Source organism: Corvus cornix, chromosome 15, assembly GCF_000738735.6.
Source record: "Corvus cornix cornix isolate S_Up_H32 chromosome 15, ASM73873v5, whole genome shotgun sequence".
Taxonomy (NCBI): domain Eukaryota; kingdom Metazoa; phylum Chordata; class Aves; order Passeriformes; family Corvidae; genus Corvus; species Corvus cornix.
Window position 1 is genome coordinate 13864316 of NC_046345.1, and position 20281 is coordinate 13884596.

The window sequence follows — 20281 nt, forward strand, 5'->3', positions numbered from 1 at the left end:
GTGCTGAGCTGAGGAAAGAGGGTGAGAGCCCCTTGCAAGGGGTACCACAGCTTCCAAGGAGGGTTTGCTCCTCGCTACAGGAAAATCTGTTCACTGAAGGGAGGTTGCTCTCATTTAGCAGGTGCCTGCAGCCTGTCTGTAGGGCAAACATTCCCATCTCTTCAAGAGGTTCCCTGAGCAGCCAGCCTGCACCTGGCAAAGAGATTCACATTTTCCATCCTTTCCCACATACTAATTTCCCCTGGGACACAGAGTGGCAGTCTCCTGTTGGAAGCTTGCTGTATACCACCAGGCTCCCTGGAAAACCTAATTATGACCCAAAATGACCTGAGAGCAGCACAGGTGGTGAAGGCAGAACTCCTCTGTCTGACTCTGGGGGTGCAGCGAATGGGGTGGTGCAGCTGAAAGTGTTTTACTACCCTGTTTTCCTGAGGCTGTCCCCAAATACAGCTGGGGGGGAATGGGGATGCAGCTCTGCGGCTTGTGAGGGCTTAGTTCTGCTGGTGGTGCAGGATTTCCCACTCCCATCCTTTTCACATTTCTTCTCTTCCAGCTGCCTGCAAAGTCTGGCAGAGGCAGCTCTTGGTTGTTTCTCCTCCCAAGGAATAGATTAAACGTCAGCATTTCACTCTAAAAACCAAAATTAAAAATAACATCCCAGGACAGCCCAGAGAAATGCCAGGGGTAGCCTGGGCACAGGACCTGCTCAGGCCTGCTCTGGTCCAGTAGTGGTGAGAACCCCAGAGATGCTTGGGAGGGGATGATGAGGCTCTGCCAAGAGCATGGAAGGTCTTTTATAAATTGTCATGGAAAATTTGGGGGTTTTTAGAGCGGAGGCCGGGACATCTGAGAGGCCAAGCAGGACACAGTGGGGTGGTGGTTCAGATTTGGGGTGTAAAATCAAAAACTAAAACAAGGCAAGGGCTTAACACTGCACTCAAAGGATGCTGTCCTGGGCAGCAGCATGGATGGGATGGTGTGAGGGGCACCGCTGATTCCTGATGGGAAACCAAACCCAAAACCTCACCCAAAACCCCGCAGCAGGGCCATGCCACCCCTTCACCACAAGTGCCTCCGTGGAAGGGTTGCTCCCACCAGGACAGCGTGAGGAGAGTGAAAAGCAGCGCAGCGCAGTCGTTCTCCCTCCTTCAGCCACAGTGCCAGGGGCTGTGACGGGTCTCAATCCCCATCTCCCCTCTCTCTCCTGTCAGAACCGAGGGCAGTCAGCTGGAAAATGAAGACCCGGGGTTGAACCCGGAGGGGCATTAGAAGCCAGCAGAGAGGCAGAGCAGCCGGGAGCTGCCCTGTGGCATCGCCACTGTGCCCTCCGCGGCTGTGCCTCCCTCCCTCGGTGCCACCGCGGCTGTGCCTCCCTCTCTCGGTGCCACCGCGGCTGTCCCTCGCTCGGTGCCACCCCCCTGTCCCTCGCTCCCTCAGTGCCACGCCGCTGTCCCTCGCTCGGTGCCACCCCGCCGTCCCCCCTTCGGTGCCACCCCGCCGTCCCTCCCTCGGTGTCACCCCGCCGTCCCTCCCTCGGTGTCACCCCGCCGTCCCCCCTTCGGTGCCACCCCGCTGTCCCTCCCTCTCTCGGTGCCACCCCGCCGTCCCTCTCTCGGTGCCACCCCGCTGTCCCTCTCTCGGTGCCACCCCGCCGTCCCTCGCTCCCGGCCGGGCGCTCCCGGCCCCGCTCCGCTAAATCAGCGCTGACAGCCCCGGCGGGCGCGGTGCGAACGCGCTCCTGCCGCTGCTCCCGGGCAGCTGTCGCGGGCAGAGGTCCAAGGTCAGCTAAGTGTTTAATGGGCCTCCTGCGAGGACCTGCGATGAAAGGCGGGCGGCAGGGGAGGCGAGAAGGGAGCATATGTCACCGCCTGGGCTCCGGGGCAGGTTTCAGTGACACGGGGATGCTTCCCATGCTTCCCGTTGCTTTCCCAAAGCCATCTCCTTTTCCAGCAGCGCAGCAGGGACTGCTGTGGCCTTTAGCAGCCATGTGCCAGTGACTCGAGAGTGGGTGACAGACACCTGGGGGCCCAGGGCATGAAGTCCTGCCGGGACAAAGGAACTGCTGCTCTCCAAACAGCTACAACCAACACCACATTGCAAAGCAAACCCAAACCAGGTTCGGTGCTGGCTCTGGTGAGTGCCTCCCTGTGCTAGCTGAGACCCGAGGCTGAGCAGGAGAAGGGAAAGGTCTGTGCACGTTTACAGCACTGTGATCAGGAGAAACACAGGGAGAACACGGCACCCGGACCATTGTGGCCCTTCACGTCCCTGTCCAAGCACGGCTGGAGCCAGGCAGCCCTGACACCTTACCACTGGTAAAACACGTCTCCAAGCTCCCAGCCAAGCCACAAACAGCAATTAACGACCAGCTGCTCTAAAGGCTGGACTTGGTGGTCTTAGAGAGCTTTCCCAACCTTAATGCCTCTCTGATTTCAGCAGAATAGCCTCACCACCACCCCAGCATGAAAAGGGTGTTACACTGACTCAAACTCTACATTTTGGAGTTGCTGAAGCATTTTGGTATCTAAGTGTTAAATATATTGACCTTGTCATTGCCATAACTATTACACCCTGTAGAGCCTCCACAGAGCTACTGGGGACTCTTCTGTATGAAACAACATTGGGATGAATGTGGGGATTTTGGGTTGTTTTCCTGTGTCTGGCAGTTTGGTAACTCCAAACAGCCACTCTTTTACTGGGCACCTTCCAGTCAAGTATGAAAACCTTTTCCCACTGCTGCAGCCAAAGGCTCAGGGTCGTGTCCTTAAAAGGGCCACTGGTTACAAAGAGCCATCCAAATAAAAACCAGGGTTCTGAGCCCAATCAGGGTCAAAATTCCACCCACTCCTCTGCAAAACCTCTCGCTTTTCTCCAAAGGGAAAAAAAGCCCTCCCTGCCTCTGTCCCACACCAGCTCTCCCTCTTCCAGCCCCACATAACCTGACTCATGACCCAGGCAAAACCCACCCAGACTCAGGGTTGTGCTCACCCCTTACCAGCTGCCTGGAGCCTGTTGCCAGGGCATGGGTGGCATGCCAGGAAAACACTGTCCAGGCTTGTGTTTTCCCACGTTTCTGAGGACTGGCAGCAGAGGAGAGCTTGGCTGCAGGGGAGACTGCCCCATCATCTGCCCACCGTGTACGCCTCAGCCTCATTTCACACAGCTCCCAGATTTTGGGGGGTGGAAGGGAAGAACAGGGGATGTGGGGAAGAGCAGAGAGCTGGTGCTGAGCTGCACGTCTGGGGGTGAAGCAGGGGGGAGAGAAGGCCTTTGGGGACGTGGGAGGTGAGGTTTGCTTTTGCAGACTGAATCAAATGCTGGGAAGCTGGTGAATTAGCTCTGTTTGCTGAGCAAACGCTGCCGGGGAGGGACAGGCAGAGCAGGAGTGTTTAAGCACACAGTCCTTTATTTGCTAGCAAACATCTCCAGCTCCTCCTCTCCCTCCCCTGCTCCTCTGGATGCCTTCCCCAGCTTGTGCTCCAGAGAGGCTGGAGGATGCCTTCCAAGAGGAGGAGGGGGGAAATCCCCATGGGAGAAGCATTTTCTTTCACCAAGGCACCTGCACCAGAGCAGCCAAAAGGAGAGTGGTGGCTTGTGGCTGGAATTTTCTGTTCTAAATAAATTATTAAACACACTCATGTTCAGCATGACTCCTTTGGGCTGCATTTTCCACCTCAAACGAGGGTTGTGCTCTGGATGGGGACCCTTAGGGCACTGCAGGACGCCAGCCACACCACGGGGACTTGGGTGAAGCTGGTGCTGCTGAAGACTCAGGGCTCAGCTGCTGCAGAGCAGAATTGCTTCTTGACAGTCAAGATTGGATGGGGTTTTTGGCCTCCATTGGCTCTTTGGGTTCTGATGCTGATCTCAAATCCCTCTCCCAGCTGCAGTTCCATTGACCTGCAAGAAGTAACTGGGCCTGTTCTGGAGCTGCTGTGGGAATAGGCAGCCCTTGTTCCTTGGCTGGAAGCAGCTGTGCCAGACTGAGGCACCAGGTCCCCGTTGTGCTGGGCCCATGTCCAGGTAAAGATTGGAAATGTCATCTCTCTGTCACTGGGACTGGCAGCTGAGGGTGAAGCTGCAGAAGAAGAATCTGGAGGAAGAGGTGAAGGCACCAGAGAGGTGAATTTTACCTCGTGGCCAGGGTTTGGTCAGCATTCAGCTCATAGGGAGCTGCCAAAAATGCTTTCTCTTGAGATGTTCATAATTCCATCTGGTCTGGAGTGCCTGAACACTGAGTGTGATCTTCACCCATCCCTGTCTGGGCATCACAGGGCTCAGCCTACACCTGATGGTTTGTGCAGCAGCACAGGGAGCTCCAGAGTGACCCCCAGCACATCCCTGCCAGACACATGTCCTGCTGCCTGGGACATCTGATGGGTTTTCCTCAAGGAAGAGGAGACAAGACGGGACCTGTGCTGTCCATTGCTTTCTAACTTCTACACAAGCCCAGACACACCTCTGGAAATTCCAGCAGAAAAACTGCCTGCCCATCCTGAAATTCCTCCCAGATACCTGTTGATGTCCCACATCCCTCCACTCCTGGGTGTTCCTAAACCTCCTCACACATTCCTCCACCAGGCTCTGGCCTGCTCCAGCCTTTGGCCAACAAACACATGGCACAAATCAACTTCCAGCTCCTGCAAAAATGCTGGGGCCAGGTTGCCACCACCTCCATTCATAAAACTTCCCCCCCACCAGCAACTGCTGGACCGGCTTTTATGGAACAATCTTAATGTTCATTCACCCTTTGAAGGCCAGGTGCTTGGACAGCAGCTGTGCTCCACACGCTGCTGCTGAATTACTCCTGGCTGGCAATGTGCGAATCATTCATTATTAAACTGCTCATGTGCTCGGCCTGAGGCTTAATCCAATGCCACCACCGTGGATTCAGGAGAAATCCAGCCATCTGGAAAAGCAGGAACACCCTTTGTGCCTGCCTCTGGCAGCAGTGGCACTGCCCTTCATGGTGGTGGTGGTGGTGGTGTTGGCAGCTTTAATGTGCCTCCGAGGGAAAGCTGTGCCCTGGCACTTCCCGTGGCACCCCAGAGGAGGGGGATTAGAAATGAAAATACACAAAATGAGGATTTCTCGAGGTGTAGATTATTGGTGGTGACAAAGCTCTGCAGAAGTGAAGCAGCACTGGTTTACACCGCCTGGCAGCTCGGGCCGGCATTGGGAGCTTTGTCTGGGATTAGTGGGAGAAATTGCTGGGGAGGGGAAGAGTCTCATTACCTTGTCCTGGCTAATGCCTTGCTTTTCTCTGGTGCACGTTGCTGTCAGGAGCTGGATCTAATTAGTCATTGCAGGAAATGCCTCAGCTTCTCCCGTTCCCTCCTGCTCAGAGGGGAAGGGGGGAGTTAATCCAGGCCAATGTGGGAACAAACCCTCTTGTGAAAGCAGGTCCTGATCCCATGATTTGCTCTGCCAAGGAGCACGTGCCCAGGCACACCAAACCATCCTGGAAGACTTGGACAGTGCACCTGAGCTCCCTCACAAAAACACCCAGCAGTCCTCTGCCTGCCCCGGGCAGCACCACCAGCAGCCACCACACCCTGGCTGAGCCGGCAAAAAGGAGCAGGGAGAAGGAGCCTTCCCTGTGTGTCACCACTGCTCGGGGCAGGGGGAGAGGCAGCAGGGACCTTCTGATCCCCCGGCAGAGGGGAGCTCAGAGCACCATCCTACAACAGTCCCAGGCACAATCAGGGCAAGAACCAGACCCAGGCTCTACCCAGGGGTGGGGGGAAAGGTGCTTACAGTAGGTCCAAGGTCCATCCAGGAGGAAGAGCCAGAGACAGGCAGACCTACAACACAGTCCAGGGGGGAAGGAAGGCATGGGGCCACCCTTAAGTAGAGCTCCTGGGCCATGGGCACAGGTGGGTGACCCCACTGAGGCTGGTTAGGGCAAGGAAGGGCAGGCAGTGCTCTCGGGGCCCTGACAGGGCTCATCTCGGCATCCCCATTCCCTCCCCATCAGGTATCAGCTCAATAAAGATATGACCCATGCCATGAGATGCTCTAATTTAGGTGCCTGGCCTTGTCCCCTGTTCTTTTCTTGCAGTGAAACACATCTGAGGGTTTTGGCCTTCTGGTGCACAGGGCTTGGCTTGCAGAAGGAGCTCAGGGACTGCCACGCAGCCCGTGGTGAGAGGAGCACGTGGAGCTCGTGTCCTGCAGGTACCTCTGGTGTCCTGTGTGGGTGACATCGCTGTTTGCAGGATCCCAGCCTCACAGACCATGGTGACCACTCCAGGTCTCTCTACACAAGCCGCTGTGTCTCTCACTGTGTTTATTAGTTGGCTGGGACTAATTAGCTAAAACCCTGACTCCATTCAATGTTGGAGCCATGTCTCCAGGCTGAGCTGTTCAGCTGAACTGTGGCAGCAGGCACTGGTGTGCTTTAGCTCACAGAGTCTGAGCATGGCCTGTTCATCTCGAAACACTGTGGTGGTGGTGAGTGCTCAAACAGCCCGAGGATCTCCTCCTCCCTGTGAGGATGGCTTTGGTTCAGTGCAATGGATTCAGCGTTACAGGCAAGCCCAAGGCTCTGATTTACTCCGAGGTCAAAAGGTGGGACAGGAGAAGAAGAGGGAATTGATCACCTCCTGCTGCAGAACCAGCACTGGGAAATATCTCCCTGTGCTCCATCAGCTGTGGTGCACAGCTGGGCACAAAGGCACATCTCCCCTTCTGTACTGAAGCAATGACCCCTGGAGCAGGGCAGAGCAGGGACGTGCTTTGGTGGCCCGTCTAGCACCTTTACAGGTCACCAAATCATGGAGTCATGGAATGGGTTGGGTTGGAACGGACCTTAAAGCTCATCCAGTTCCAAACTCCTACCATGGACAGGGACACCTCCCACTGGAGCCGGTAGCTCAGAGCCCCATCCAGCCTGGCCTTGTCAGTCTGCTCTTCTTCCTCTCTCCCTGTGCCTTCTCCAGGCTTTCCTGGTGCCTCCATCGGTCCCAGCTTCCCAGGCAGAGCTGGAAGCAGCGAGCAGTGGCTGGAAGGTGAGCAGGGACATCACAGCTCAGAGAATTACTCCACAGACACCACGTTTGGTCCAAACGTTTTTGTTCCTGCCTGGCTGTTTGCAGACCTAGTGCCAGTTTAGAGCATTGGTTTTCATCAGCCTCAAGTACAGCTCAGAGAGAAACCAGCTGGGAGTGGGTTGTACGTTCCACTGTGCCTGGAAACCAGTGCAGGAACTCACCCCCACTGCTGGGTGTGTCAATCCCTGCCCCTTTTCCAGGCTTTCTGTCTCCAGGAGAGCCAGCTGGGTCTGGACCATGCACAGTCCCTGCGCAGAGACGTGTGCCAGGATGGGGGACTGCTCCTTCTGCAGAGAGCTCAGTATGGCCACTTCTCTTATCAGCTATAGAAGGCTGATAACCAGTGCCCTCAATCAGTTGTGAGATCTTGGAGATCACACCGAAGGCTTCCCATGAATAAACCCCTATGGGGTGAAAAGGTGAACGCCAGCAGATTCGATCTGTTTGCTGTTCTTGTTTCCAGCCATGAAGCTGAACAGCTGCCTGAGCTTCCGGGACCGAATCACGGGCAGATGAGGGGTTCTGACCCCAGAGAGTTGGTGACACTGAGCCTGGGCAGGTATTCCCAGCCTCGAGCTGGCAGCACCTCCACTGAGCTTTGCAGAGGGTGGTTCACAGCCTGCTGCTCAGAGATGTTCCCCCCGCAGGCAAATCTCTCCTGGCTAAATGTGGGAGAAGTCCAAGCTCTTCCTCAGTGTCCAGTGGCTGGAGGGGCTTCTGCTCTGCTGGCCTTTGTAGCTGTGCAGGTATGCCCACCCCAGGGCTGTGGTGGAGTCTCCAGCCCGTCCTTGTATCCTGGGGACACTTCCCAGCTCCAGCAGCCCCTGGAGAGCCCTTGGGTGTGAGCTCTGTCTGCATCCTCCAAGGCTGGCTGGCTTCTCAGCCCTCTCCTCCTGAGGGGCTTTGCTATATGCCCTACATCTGGAGCTGAACAGCCTCCTGGGATCAAAAACCACATCAAAAAAAGTCAGGGAGAGTCCCCAAAGCCCTGCAGGGTGGCTCAGGTGTGTGCAGATGCACGTGTGCACACACACACACGGCTCCCCATCTCCTCTCCCTCCTCCTGCTCCTTCTCCCTCTTTCATCCTCCTGAAAAGAAACCTGATGGTTTCTGGGCTTTGTTGGTGGTTAGGAGGACACTGGATAAAGAGTCTGAGAAAGTGAAAGAGGGTGCACAGGGCTGCAGGAGGAGAAGGAGGGGAGAGCAGGAGAAGGAGGGATTCTCGGTATCTACAAGGGAATTAAAGCGCTTTTACCAGAGTGAAGAAATCAGCTAAAGAATGGCAGGCGAACAAAAGCAGCAAGGCTATGGACAAGTCGCTCTGAATAGATCCAGATCCCCTTAAGTTTGTAACACCCCCTACACACTTCTTTTTTCCCCTTCCCCCCCTTAAGCCTTTGCTCCTCACTCCTTCCAAGAACAAATGCAGAGCAAGAGGAAAGAAGAAAAAAAACCCCACACCACCACAAGGGAGGGGAGGAGTGGAAGAAAGCTAAAAAAAAAAAAATCAAATAAAATAAAAGGTAATCCTCAGCCACTTTGCCCCTCTGGGGGCTGCTCTGGGCCAGATTAAAGGTCCGGTGTGAAACCATTCTGCTATTCAGATGCGATAAGCAGGATTTACAAGCAAAGAGAAAGAGAGAAAAGAATGGGCGAGAGGAGAAAAGGAGAATTATTTGTGTCTCTTAATACTTGTTAAGCACTTCTCTTTTGCTAGACCAGACAAGACACAGCTATGCTCAAAGTCCACGCACAATCCCGCCCGCTTGTCCAACACCCCCTCTCCCCTCCCTCCTTCCCCTCCCTCCCTCCTTCCCCTCCCTCCCTGCCCTCCACTTTCTTTGCTCTCCCCCTGCCCCCCTCCAAAGCAAGCAGGCAACACTTTGTTGCTACTGAGCTGAAATTGGTCTCCTCTCCGAGCGGCACACAAAGAGAATGGCAATTAACCTTCCTGTTCCCTGGTGACAGCGATCTAATCAGGGCTGCGCCCAGGCCCTGCCAGCGGCTCAAAGGCAGCAGCAGCCGCCTCGGTGCGGGGCGGGGAGGGCGCTGCGGGCCCTGCGTGGGTGCTCCGTGCGCTGCCAACCCGGCTTATTTCAGCCTTGGGCTGGAAGAGAAGGATCCAGCACGTGGCGGGTGTGAATCGGGATCGCCGGCTCCCGAAGGAATAAGGCAGGGACCTGTTGGAGCAGCCACAAACGTGCTCCGAAGGCTGGAGCAACCCTCCCATGGAAAATTCTGCAAGAACCGGGGTTGTTCAGCCTGGAGAAGAAAAGGAGACCTCAGAGCCCTTCTGGTGCCTCAGGGGGCTCCAAGAGAGCTGGAGCAAACTTCTTGTCAGGGTCTACAGCAACAGGACAAGGGGTCGTGGTTTTAACCTAAAAGAGGGGAGATTCAGGAGAGATAGAAGGAAGAGCTGCTTCATGCTGAAGGGGATGAAGCTCTGGACTGGTTGTGGATGCTCCATCCCCGGAAACACTCATGGTCACGTTAGATGGGGCTCTTAGCAACCTGAGGGTTGGTCTAGGTGGCCTTCAGAGGACACTTCCAAGCCAAACCATTCCCTGATTCCATGAACTTCTGGCCCAGTGCAGACCTGGCCCAGGCTGCCCCAGTTGCTGGCAGCCCACGGAAGGCAGAGGCAGCAGCAGCACGAGGCTACAAAGGCATTGCAGGAGCTGGCTGGGGGTGCCTTGGTGGAACCCCCAGGTAGGGCCAGGACCATCCTGTGGGGCTGGGTGGTCCAGGTGGTCCTTAGGGCCACAGCCTAAGGACACCAGAGTGTTTGGCCTCTCCTCAGCACTGCTGCTCATGGAACGTTCATCAATCCTCGCTGCTTCTTCACGTTCCTGGGAACTGGATGACGGGAGAACAATCCCTGTGGGAGGAAGGAGGGAAAGGCCAGCCCAGCCTCCCATCACCAGCACTCCTCTCTGGATGAGGAAGGCACTTGTGGTGCTTCACAGCCAAGAACTACCTGCTGAGACCTGCAAACAAAATCCTTGGGTTTAAAACTTCTATAGAATATTTTTCCTTTCCTTTTTTTTTTTTTTTTAAGTGGAAAATAGGGTTGTTCGAAAAGCCACAACCATCCTTTACAAAAGAACCACTACTCACCAGTGACACTTCTCAGCAATACTCCTCCACTCCATATTTTTCCATTTTTGTGGGGATTGGGGATGAGGAACAGCCGGTGCATTACTAAAAGACCAAGATGTAAGTGCTGGGTTTGTGCCATATTTGAGGGCAAAAACATGAACCTCCTGAAGGTCAGTCAAAAGTGAAGAAATGCTTTCTTCTCTTTTTTTAAACCTCTGACAAATCCCTCTGCTGACCAGTTGTCTAATTGTGACAAAGAATGAGGCAGAGGTCTCAGAGTCAGCCTTTTGCTTTCTGATGAGCCTTACCTTAGATCCGAGCAATGCAGGAAAACGACAGTGAATTGGCCTCTTCCAGACAAAAAACCCAGCAGGCCAACCCAATAAACACCACCACCACCCCAAAAAACCCAAACTCGATTCACTTTTTTTCTTCTCTTGTTAGTTCTAAGAAAAAAAAAATCTTAAAACTGTTGCTAAAACAGTGAAAATTTATCTCTTCCTCGTGTATTAGCACTAAATTTTCGTTTTGAGGCCAAGCAGAAGACCTGGACCTACAGCTTGAGGACAACCTGATGGGAGATGGATATTCCAGCTTGGAGAGTTGGCATAATTGCCTGTCCCACCCATGTAGGAAACCTTGCCCAAGAAAACCAGCTCCCGATAATGTTTGTAGTGTGGAGCTTGAAGTTTGGAGCCTTCTGGTGGCAAGGGCTCCTCTGTTTGTCCTCTCCAGGGCCTGGCACACACCTCCATGACGAGCTTTGTAATCCAGGTAGTGCCAACGCCTGGAGCTTCCTAACCGGTTTAGGGGCCTCGATGCTCCCTGGGAGCCTGCAGGAGCGGAGCGGATTGCGGGAATCCTCCTCCCGAGCTCACCCAGGACCGGCCATTAGGGAGGTGATCAAGCCGCTGCTCTGCCTCTCTGTCCCGCAGCGCTTCGGCGGATGATTGCCTCCACCTCCGAGAGATAGGCACCAACATCTCAATTACACCTAAGGAGGAGCATAATTGAGCCTAAATTGATTCAGACAGAGGCAATTAAAGCAAAACCCGGCCCCCGCTGGGACGCCGAGGCGCGGCTTATTTTGAACTCATAACCACAACAAAAAATAATCATTACAGGGCAGGATGGAGCCCTTCCCCTCCTGCCAGGTTCAGCTGTCGGGGGGAGGATGCCCAACCCTCCCCGCGGGCTCTCGGGGCGCGGAGGGGCCGGTCAGCACCATGGCCAGCGGCGGGGCTCTTCCCTGCCCTGTCCCGATCTTCCCGAGCCCGTTCCCTGCCCTCTCCCCATCCTCCTTCTGCCCCTTCCTGCCCTCTCCCCATCCTCCCTCTGCCCGTTCCCTGCCCTCTCCCTCTCCTCCTTCTGCCCGTTCCCTGCCCTGTCCCGATCCTCCCTCTGCCCGTTCCCTGCCCTGTCCCGATCCTCCCTCTTCCCGTTCCTGCCCTCTCTCCATCCTCCCTCTGCCCGTTCCCTGCCCTCTCCCCATCCTCCCTCTGCCCGTTCCCTGCCCTGTCCCGATCCTCCCTCTGCCCGTTCCTGCCCTCTCCCCATCCTCCCTCTGCCCGTTCCCTGCCCTGTCCCCTCTCCCGATCCTCCCTCTGCCCGATCCTCCCTCTGCCCGTTCCCTGCCCTCTCCCCGTCCTCCCTCTGCCCGTTCCCTGCCCTCTCCCTCTCTCTGCCCCATCCCTGCCCTCTCCCCATCCTCCCTCTGCCCGTTCCCTGCCCTGTCCCCTCTCCCGATCCTCCCTCTGCCCGTTCCTGCCCTCTCCCCATCCTCCCTCTGCCCGTTCCCTGCCCTGTCCCCTCTCCCGATCCTCCCTCTGCCCGATCCTCCCTCTGCCCGTTCCCTGCCCTCTCCCCGTCCTCCCTCTGCCCGTTCCCTGCCCTCTCCCTCTCTCTGCCCCATCCCTGCCCTCTCCCGATCCTCCCTCTGCCCGTTCCCTGCCCTGTCCCGATCCTCCCTCTGCCCGTTCCTGCCCTCTCCCCATCCTCCCTCTGCCCGTTCCCTGCCCTGTCCCCTCTCCCGATCCTCCCTCTGCCCGATCCTCCCTCTGCCCGTTCCCTGCCCTCTCCCTCTGCCCGTTCCCTGCCCTCTCCCTCTCTCTGCCCCATCCCTGCCCACTGACCCCCGGGCTGCCCACCAGGGATGCTGCTCCTCCTGCTCCACACCGAGCCAGCAGCATTCCCAGCACATTCCCAGCACGCGTCCCGCGGCGTTTCCTCCACACAAAGAGCGGCGGAGGTCCTCTGGATTGTTCTGCCTGGAGGAGACCAAGGAGAGACTCGTCGGGGGCTGCGGCTTCCTCAGGAGGGGCAGTGGAGGGGCAGCTCCGATCTCTGCTTCCTGGGCCAGGGACAGCATCCAGGGAGCTCCTGGAGCTGGGCCAGGCAGGCTCAGGCTGGAGAGCAGGGAAAGGTTCTTCCCCCAGAGGCTGCTGGGCACTGCCCAGGCTCCCCAGGGAATGGGCACGGCCCCGAGGCTGCCAGAGCTCCAGGAGCGTTTGGACAGCGCTGCCAGGGATGCCCAGGGTGGGGTTGCTGGGGTGTCTGGGCAGGGCTGGGAGCTGGATCCATGATCCCTGTGGGGCCCTTCCCACTCAGGATATTCCATGGTTCTGCCATTCCTCCACCCCGTCACGGTGTCATGGCATGGGCCCAGTGAACGCGGCTGTCCGAGGATGTTTCTCCATCCTGATCTAGGTGGAGACTGGAGGGATCCCCAAATCACCAGATCAGTGGCTGGGGCTGGGAGGGACCGCTGGAGGTCACCGAACCACCCTCTCATTCCCTGAGCACCTCACTTGGGATTGTGTCCAGACAGCTTCTGGGTACCTCAGAGGAGGAGACTCCACAAACCTCTCTGGACAACCCGTGAGGGAATTCTCCCCGATGTTCAGGTGGAACCTGCTGGGTTTCAGTTCCTGCAGCACCGAGCAGAGCCTGGTCCATCCCCTTGTCACCCTCCTGCCCTTCAGACAGTGACAGAAATCCATAGGATCCCCTCCCAGTTTTCCCTGCTCCAGGATGGGATCGGCATTGCTCTGTGTGGAGAGCAAACAAGAAGCATCAATTAGCAGTAATTACCACCCCCTCCCCATAACTTAAGAGGCTAATATTAGCCTTCATTTTTAAGAAAGGTAATTTGACGACCATAAATTACAATTATAAAAACTTCATTAGAGTCGGTAGCAATCCATCCACCATTGTTCTAATTACACACTGTAGGAGTAATGAATGCTAATGGTTTAATGTACAATAATTACCACAATTGAAAAATAATAATAATACAGAACAACCTCAGTTATCCAAATGTCATGAGGGACGTGGAATGGGTTGGGGTAATCGTGGTTTCAGATAATTGAGGGGCTCTTCAGCGTGATTAATCGGTGATGTGACCTCTGGGTGGGGAGTGAGGAGTTTTAAATGAATGCAGCGTGGTCAAGTGAGGGAAGGCACCGCACAGGGAGGAAAAATCAGGCATCTTCTGTCTTAGCTTGGAATTTCACCGAACGTTTTCCACCTGAAGCGAATTTATTGGGTTTGCAACTGAACCGTGCCACCTCCTGACGATTTCTGGGCGTGGCTGGCAGGGTTTAAAGCAGAAATCCCAGACCGTGTTGGGAACGATGGGCAGAGCACAATTCCTGCCCCTTGCGGCACAGGGACACCGGCTGCAGGTAGTTCCAGGTGCGATGGGGCTTCAGGAGGTCTGCAATCCTACTCTTTGTCCAAAGCAAGCCCAACACTGGATTCAGAGCAGGTTTTTCAGGCATTTGTCTTGAACCTCCAAGGAGGGGGATCCCACAATTTCCTCTGGCCTCTATTCCACTGCTCGTTTATTCTCATGGTGAATGTTATTTCCTTATGTCCCAGCAGATCCTCTTGGAGCAGCCCAGGCTCAGGCTTCAATTCCCACCGACCCGTAGCCAGCCCTGGTTCTGTAAGAGATCCCCTGGAGGCTGAAAGAAGATCCCATCCATGTCCCATGGACTGATTAGGAACAATGAATTCTTGATACGCTTCCTCTTTAATGGGATCCTAATTTATAAAAACGCAGATAATATATCAATGGAAATTAACTTCACACTTTCCTTACCCTGGCAGGTTGAGCTGCAGGTGAGTGCAATGTAATTAAGAAATTAAAAGGTAATTTCCACATATGCTTTCTGCTAATCTAACTCGGCAATCATTTAATTTACAGCAGGGGGACTGGCAAGGAGGGAAGCCAAAATAAATAAGATAATAGTGGGTTTAATCGCTCAGGGGAATGGAGAAGGAGGGGAGAGGTGTCTGCGTGGTGCCACAGGGAGAGGTGGGGTGACCCCTCTGGTGCTGCTGATTGAAAGCCAGGCTCGCTTTTAATTTCACTTCCAAGAGTTCAAACTTTGAGCCACCTGAATTTTCTGGTTTCTAAAATATTTTTTTTAAGTTAGTTTTAAATTTCCTCTTAAAATTTTTGTTCTATTTCCCTCAATTAATTGTTTTCACGGCAGCTGAAAACTTTGGCTTCAAGATCTCCACAGAACAGTAAAAATTCTTTTTTCTGGATCACTGAATGCTTTCCTATTCCCAGCAGCTGAGATGCACAGAGCAGTTAACGAGGAGTAGCTTTGCCCTGGGAAACCCCTGGGGAAACTGAGGCACGGACCGACCAAAAGCATTTTCTCAGCGGCTTCAGCCCCCAGCGCTGCTCGCAGCCGGCGGTTCCCCTCCCTGGCCCCTCCACCCCGCGCCTCCCTGAGCTCCAGCTGCCCCGGGGAGGATGCAGGGATGCAGGGGAGAGGATTTGGGTGGAACACCTGGAGACATGCATGCCAGAGCCGCCTCAATAGAGGCGGCAGCTCCAGCCGCGGGGCCTCAGCAGGGGATGCTCCTCATGGAACTCCGGCTTTTTGTTCCCAAACCTGAGCTGGGCAGGGGGGCTCCTTCCCACTCCCCTGCTCCAGCCCGTCCCCTCCTCCACCCCTGCGCCCCTCCATGCAGAATCTGAGCTGCTTCCTCTCATTCCCTGGGGTCCCAGCAGCATTCATATGGGAGCTTAATCCTCCAGAGATGCGGGGACATGGGATTAGCGGTGGTCCCGGAGAGATGGGGCCCAGCTCCCCTCACAGCAATCAGCAGTGCACCAGCATCCCACCAGACCCTCCTGGAGCCCCTGTCCTTGGGACAGCAGGATAGCAAGGACCAAAGGACCTGTGCCTCGGTGGCAGGAGGGCTTTGGTGGCTGCTGTGCCACCCCTGAATGGGGCTGCATTATCCCCTCTCAATAATTTATCGGATGAGTTGCAGCCTGCTTTTGCCCAATGAATTATTCCCAAAGCAGAGGGAGGTCATATTTGTACTCCTCGAGCAGCTCTAGAAATGGTCAAATAATATTTGCCCAGCAAATTGTTAAACGGCAATTCCTCTGTCACTCACCAAGCGAATTATTCACTGAGCACTTGTTTACCTGGGGCCAGAGCTGCCTGCCTGCCTGTGCCCTGCCTGTGCCAGTCCCGTCCGGCCCCTGCCCAGTCTCTGCCTGCTCCCTGCCTGTCCCTGGAGCAGGATGGCACCTGAGCAAACAGGCAAAGGGCTGCACATCTGCCTGAGCCCCTGAAAGCTGGCCAGGGTCTGTGCTTCCATAGGAATGGGGACTTCTGGGAAGAATGTCTGGAACTGGACAATACCTTCAATGCCCCTTTGGTTCCATCTCTCTTTTCCCCCCTTCTTTTCTACCTTTTTTCCCCTTTTCCCCCCCTTTTTCCTCTTTGTTCCCCCTTTTCCTTCCTTTCCCTTCCATTTTCCCCTTTTCCCCTTACTTTCAATTTTGCCCTTTTCTCCTTTTCCCTCCTCCTCTTTTCTCCTTGCCTTTCTCCCTTTCCTCCTGTTCCACTTCCCCCTTCCCTTTTCCCATTTTCCCCTTCTCTTTTCCCCTTCCCTTCCATTTCCCCCTTCCCCCGCCCTTCCCTTCTGTTTCCCCTTCCCCTCCCTCTCTCTTCCCTGCACAGCCAGGCTCTATTTCCCACTGCATCTCCCCATGCATGGACTGGGCCAGCCTAGGCTCTCCAGCCAGTAATTCTCCAATTGGAAAACGTTCCAGGGCAGGGGCTGAGGAGGGAGAGGCAGGAGTGGGGAGCCGAGGGGAGGGGGAGCCAGGAGGGATGAGATGGGAGTTCTCAAACTGCGAGCCCTAATACCAAGCATGTGGCCATATATTATTTTAATAAAGCCGGCACATCCTGCACTCACGACAGCTGCTGTTCCCTTTCTCTCATCCTGTGAATCTCATTTATTCCTCATTAGCAAAATCACCTGTTTGTCAAATAGGGACAGAGCTGTAAGACATTAAATTGTGCGAGGGCTGCTGGGGGCCTGGGGAGCGCAGGGAAGAGCGGGAGGAGGAGATCCTGCGCACAGATTGAAGCCAGGACTGCACGAAGATCTCTTGAAGGTTGAGATGGAAACGAAGATTTGGGGGAGTGGATTACCCAGCAGCTTCAAGCACTCTCATTTTCTTTCCCCTCTGCCTGTTCTCAGCATCCTGGGAGCGATGCTGTGCCCAGCACCTGTGTGCAGGGGCGTTCAGGTGCTCCCACTCCGTGCTCACCCATCACCTCTTGAGCAGCAAACAATTTAAATCCATGGTCACCTGCCAGCAAGCAATTTTCCCTTTGGGAAGAGGTCAGGTACAAAATTTCTGAATCACCATTATTGGTTTGGGTTTTCTCTAAATTGAGCAAAGGTGTTGGTGGGACCGACCTGTTCTCTCCGAGAACCGGGGTTTTGATGAATCAGGATTTTCCACTAACATTACAAAAGAAGTCCCTGGACTGCACTAAATTAAGTGTCTGTCTCCCCCCCCAGCCTGGCAATGGAGCCTTTTTCTGCTGGTTTTGCAGCTTAGTCGCTGCTTTTCCTAATGCCAGCCCCGACTTTTCGCTTTATCAGTTGAGTGACATGAGGGGAAACAGCTGGCTGCCAACCAAGCTTTCAGGTTTGCCAAAATTCTCCATGTTTTGGGGAGATTTGGAGGTTTTGGTTCAAACTGGATCTCACCCAACCATGTGTGTGGGAAAGATACAGGGAGAAACTTGGGGAGGACAGGGAGACCTCAGATCCCAGCCCTCCAGTGTGGTTTGGGTGCTCCTGGTGTCTCCTTGCCAAATGCCAGGGGGAGAGACCCAGACGGCAGCTCCTGTGACTCCAGCCTCTGCAGGAAAGCCTGAAACTCCACATTTTTCCCAGGAGGTTCTGTTGCAGTTTGGAAAACTCCAGCTCGTGTGGGAGGGTTTGATCCCAGCACTGAGATGGAGTTCGGGGCTGTGCTGTGGAAATCTGTGACCTGCTCTGCAGCCGAGGGCGGCCCAGGGGGACAGCTGCCCACTCCAGTCTCTGTCCCCAGGTGAGGTGGCCAGTCTGGGACCTGCAGTGGGCACCCCCAGCTCTCAGAAAGGTTGTTTTAAAACTTGAGGAGAGATAGGGAATAGGAGGTGAAGGAGAGAACAGTGTCTGTGCACCATTTTTCTACTTCTTTTTGTTGTGTACTGCTATCTTTGCTCTTCTTCCTTTATTTTTTTCTCGTTCTGACCATCCCTTCATCCTCTCTTCATCATAATCATCATCATATTTTTTTGCACATTTCCCTTCCCCAGCACACTTTCCTCTCCTTCCTCCCCATTTTTCCACCCCTTTCCCCATCCAGCTCCTCTCCCCACCTCTCCATCTTCCCCCTGCTGTTGAATCCTTCCTCTTGACCCTCTGCACACCTCCCCACCTCCATCTCACAGCCTGTTTCCATCTTGGGGGACCCATGTGGGGACATCCAGTGTCCCAGCCTGGTGGCCCACAAGTCCTGGAGCCTCAAGCCCAGCTGACTCCATACCTCAGTCCCTCGGGGGACATTTTGTGACCCACCTCCAGGCTGGCTGCGGGTGAGAATAGTGGCCCCCTCCCAGCTTCCAGCTGCCTTTAATGCACCTGCCCGGCTCCTGTCCCCATTGCAGGGCAGGAGAGGTTCTGTGCAGGGGCCAGGAATGTGGAGGTGGATGAGCTGCCCTGTGTCCAGAGGGATCATCCCATAACTCCTCATCCACCCCAGCCACCTTGCCCCGGGTGCCAGCGATGTCCCTGCTCTGCAGAGCAGCCCCGTGTCCCCCTTCCTCACCTGCGTGGCGATGCCACCGTGTCCCCCCCGCCCTCGTCCCCCCCTTCCCTCCTCTCTCTCTCTGAAAGTCATCAGGCCTAGCGAGGTCTTCTCCCACTTATGCAGCTCATGAATATTTAACAGCATCTGCTCTGGAGGCGATAAAGCCTACCAATCCTTGACAAATATGGCCTAATCTTTTCAATTTCGGGGTGCAAATATTCCTTCAGAGTCCTGTTTGTCACCTAGATTAATGACTCTGGCTCCCATAAGCCTTTGGTGCTAATTCAAGTGGTGGCTGCGCGCGCGGCGAGGGATGCTGGGACACATCTGAAGGAGAGATTACTCACTCGAGGGCCCTTCGCTGCAGGGTTTTGTTCCTCCGGTGGCAGTGGGGACCAGCAGGGGGGTCTGGGTGTTTGTTTGTTTGTTCCTCTTCGTAGCTCCTGAATATCCATCCTGGAGCCGGCGCAGTCGAGGGGGGAGCTGCCACGAGGAGGGGGGATGGCTCGGGTGGCTCCCCGGTTCGTGCCGCTGTGCCCCCATGGATGGGTGCGGCAGGACACATGGGCTTGCCTCTAGTCCCGGCTCCGCATTTTTTGAGACCTGCTGCAAACGGCGGCTATCAGGCCACCCAGCTGGCTCCAGGGCTCTGCTCTGAGCTGAGCCCCGTCCCAGGGAGTGGAGGCTGAGGCCTGGGTACAACAGCCAGAGGAAGGAGGAAAGTCTTTCTCCAGCCCGTTCCAGGACCTCTCCTCACATCCTGGTGCCTGCCCAGGGGAGATGTGCGGTGTGGGGCTGGACAGCTCAGCTCTCGGACATGGTCCATAGGTTTTGGCCGGGATCTGGCTGGCGCAGGAGCTGCGAGCCGCAGCAATCCCCGAGCCAGCAGGCAGCAGAATCCCAGGCACCTCCGGGCACACGGGACCGGCTGCTGCTGTTTGCTTATTCCCCGACCAAGAGAGGAAAGTACCGAGCAGCGAGCAGCGCTGGGCGGGGGGGGCTGGAAATCAATGCCGGAGCTGATCAGAGCTATTGACAGCTTCACTGAGGCCCTGATGGCTCCCGTTCACTGTCCCCTGCCCGCAGGGGCCGTCCCCATCACCGCGGCGCGCCCAGCCCGCCTCAGCACAGCCGAGCGTCAGCAGAGGCATTAGCGGCGGCCAGAGATCGAAGATTTGTTATTATCCAGCAGGGGAACAATGGCCTGGCTGGGTGTATCCATCACCACTCCGGCCCTCGGGGGAGGGAATATGTTGGGATTGCAGATTGTTTATTTGTACTGGGGAGATGCGGGGTGCTGGTGGCGCAGAGTTTCCTCCTCCGTGCTCGACCCAGATTCGTCCAAAGGTTCTGGGGCTGCCTGAGAGTGATGCCCTGACAGACGGCAGATCAAGGTCCTGGGGTTTGGAGCATCCTCCAGGTGAAGAGTGGAAAGGAATGTTGAGATCTACTGGAAGTTTGCAGGTGAAGCTCCCAGCGCCATCAGGTTGTGTTGCGAGGAATCTCCTTGGGATGCGAGACTCTTGGAAAGAAGGTCCAGAGAAACCTCTGGTGCTCTTGATGCAAAATTATTTATTAAATTCTCTCTAGTGGAAGTATCTAAGAAGGTCCAGTCTGGAGGGTGTGAAACCTTTAAGGTTATCATAAAGATCATTTTTTTGGCTCTGAATAATGAGTGTTGGTAAGGGTAGGACAGCCCTAAACTGACAGCTCAGCTCTGCACCCAGGGAGATGATGTTCCCCTGAAAAATGACCTGACCTGAGTGGAGGAATGAAGAGATGAAGAGAGGAACCAAAAACCCTTGTCCGATGGTGGCAGCAATCCTGGGTGTACACAGGAGCATGATCCTGAGCAAAATGTTCTTGCTGCTGCCAGATGGGAAAATCTTCCACCTGACACAGGGAACTGCAGAGCACGGTGAATATTTACAGCTCACGAGCAGGAAGCTTTATTTTTAGTTTTGTTTTACATTTCTGTAGTGGAAAATGCTTCCT

At 55.2% G+C, this 20281-nt stretch overlaps 1 long non-coding RNA gene across 1 annotated transcript; it reads right to left on the reverse strand.

Moving 5' to 3' along the window:
* Nucleotides 1–8956: 8956 nt before the first annotated feature.
* LOC120410851 lies at nt 8957–12498 on the reverse strand. The gene is made up of 4 exons (XR_005603186.1): nt 12300–12498; nt 10902–11146; nt 10171–10254; nt 8957–10040 (listed from the first exon to the last, which is right to left on the reverse strand). It is a non-coding gene; the product is annotated as an uncharacterized LOC120410851 (long non-coding RNA).
* Between the last annotated feature and the right edge of the window lie 7783 nt (nt 12499–20281).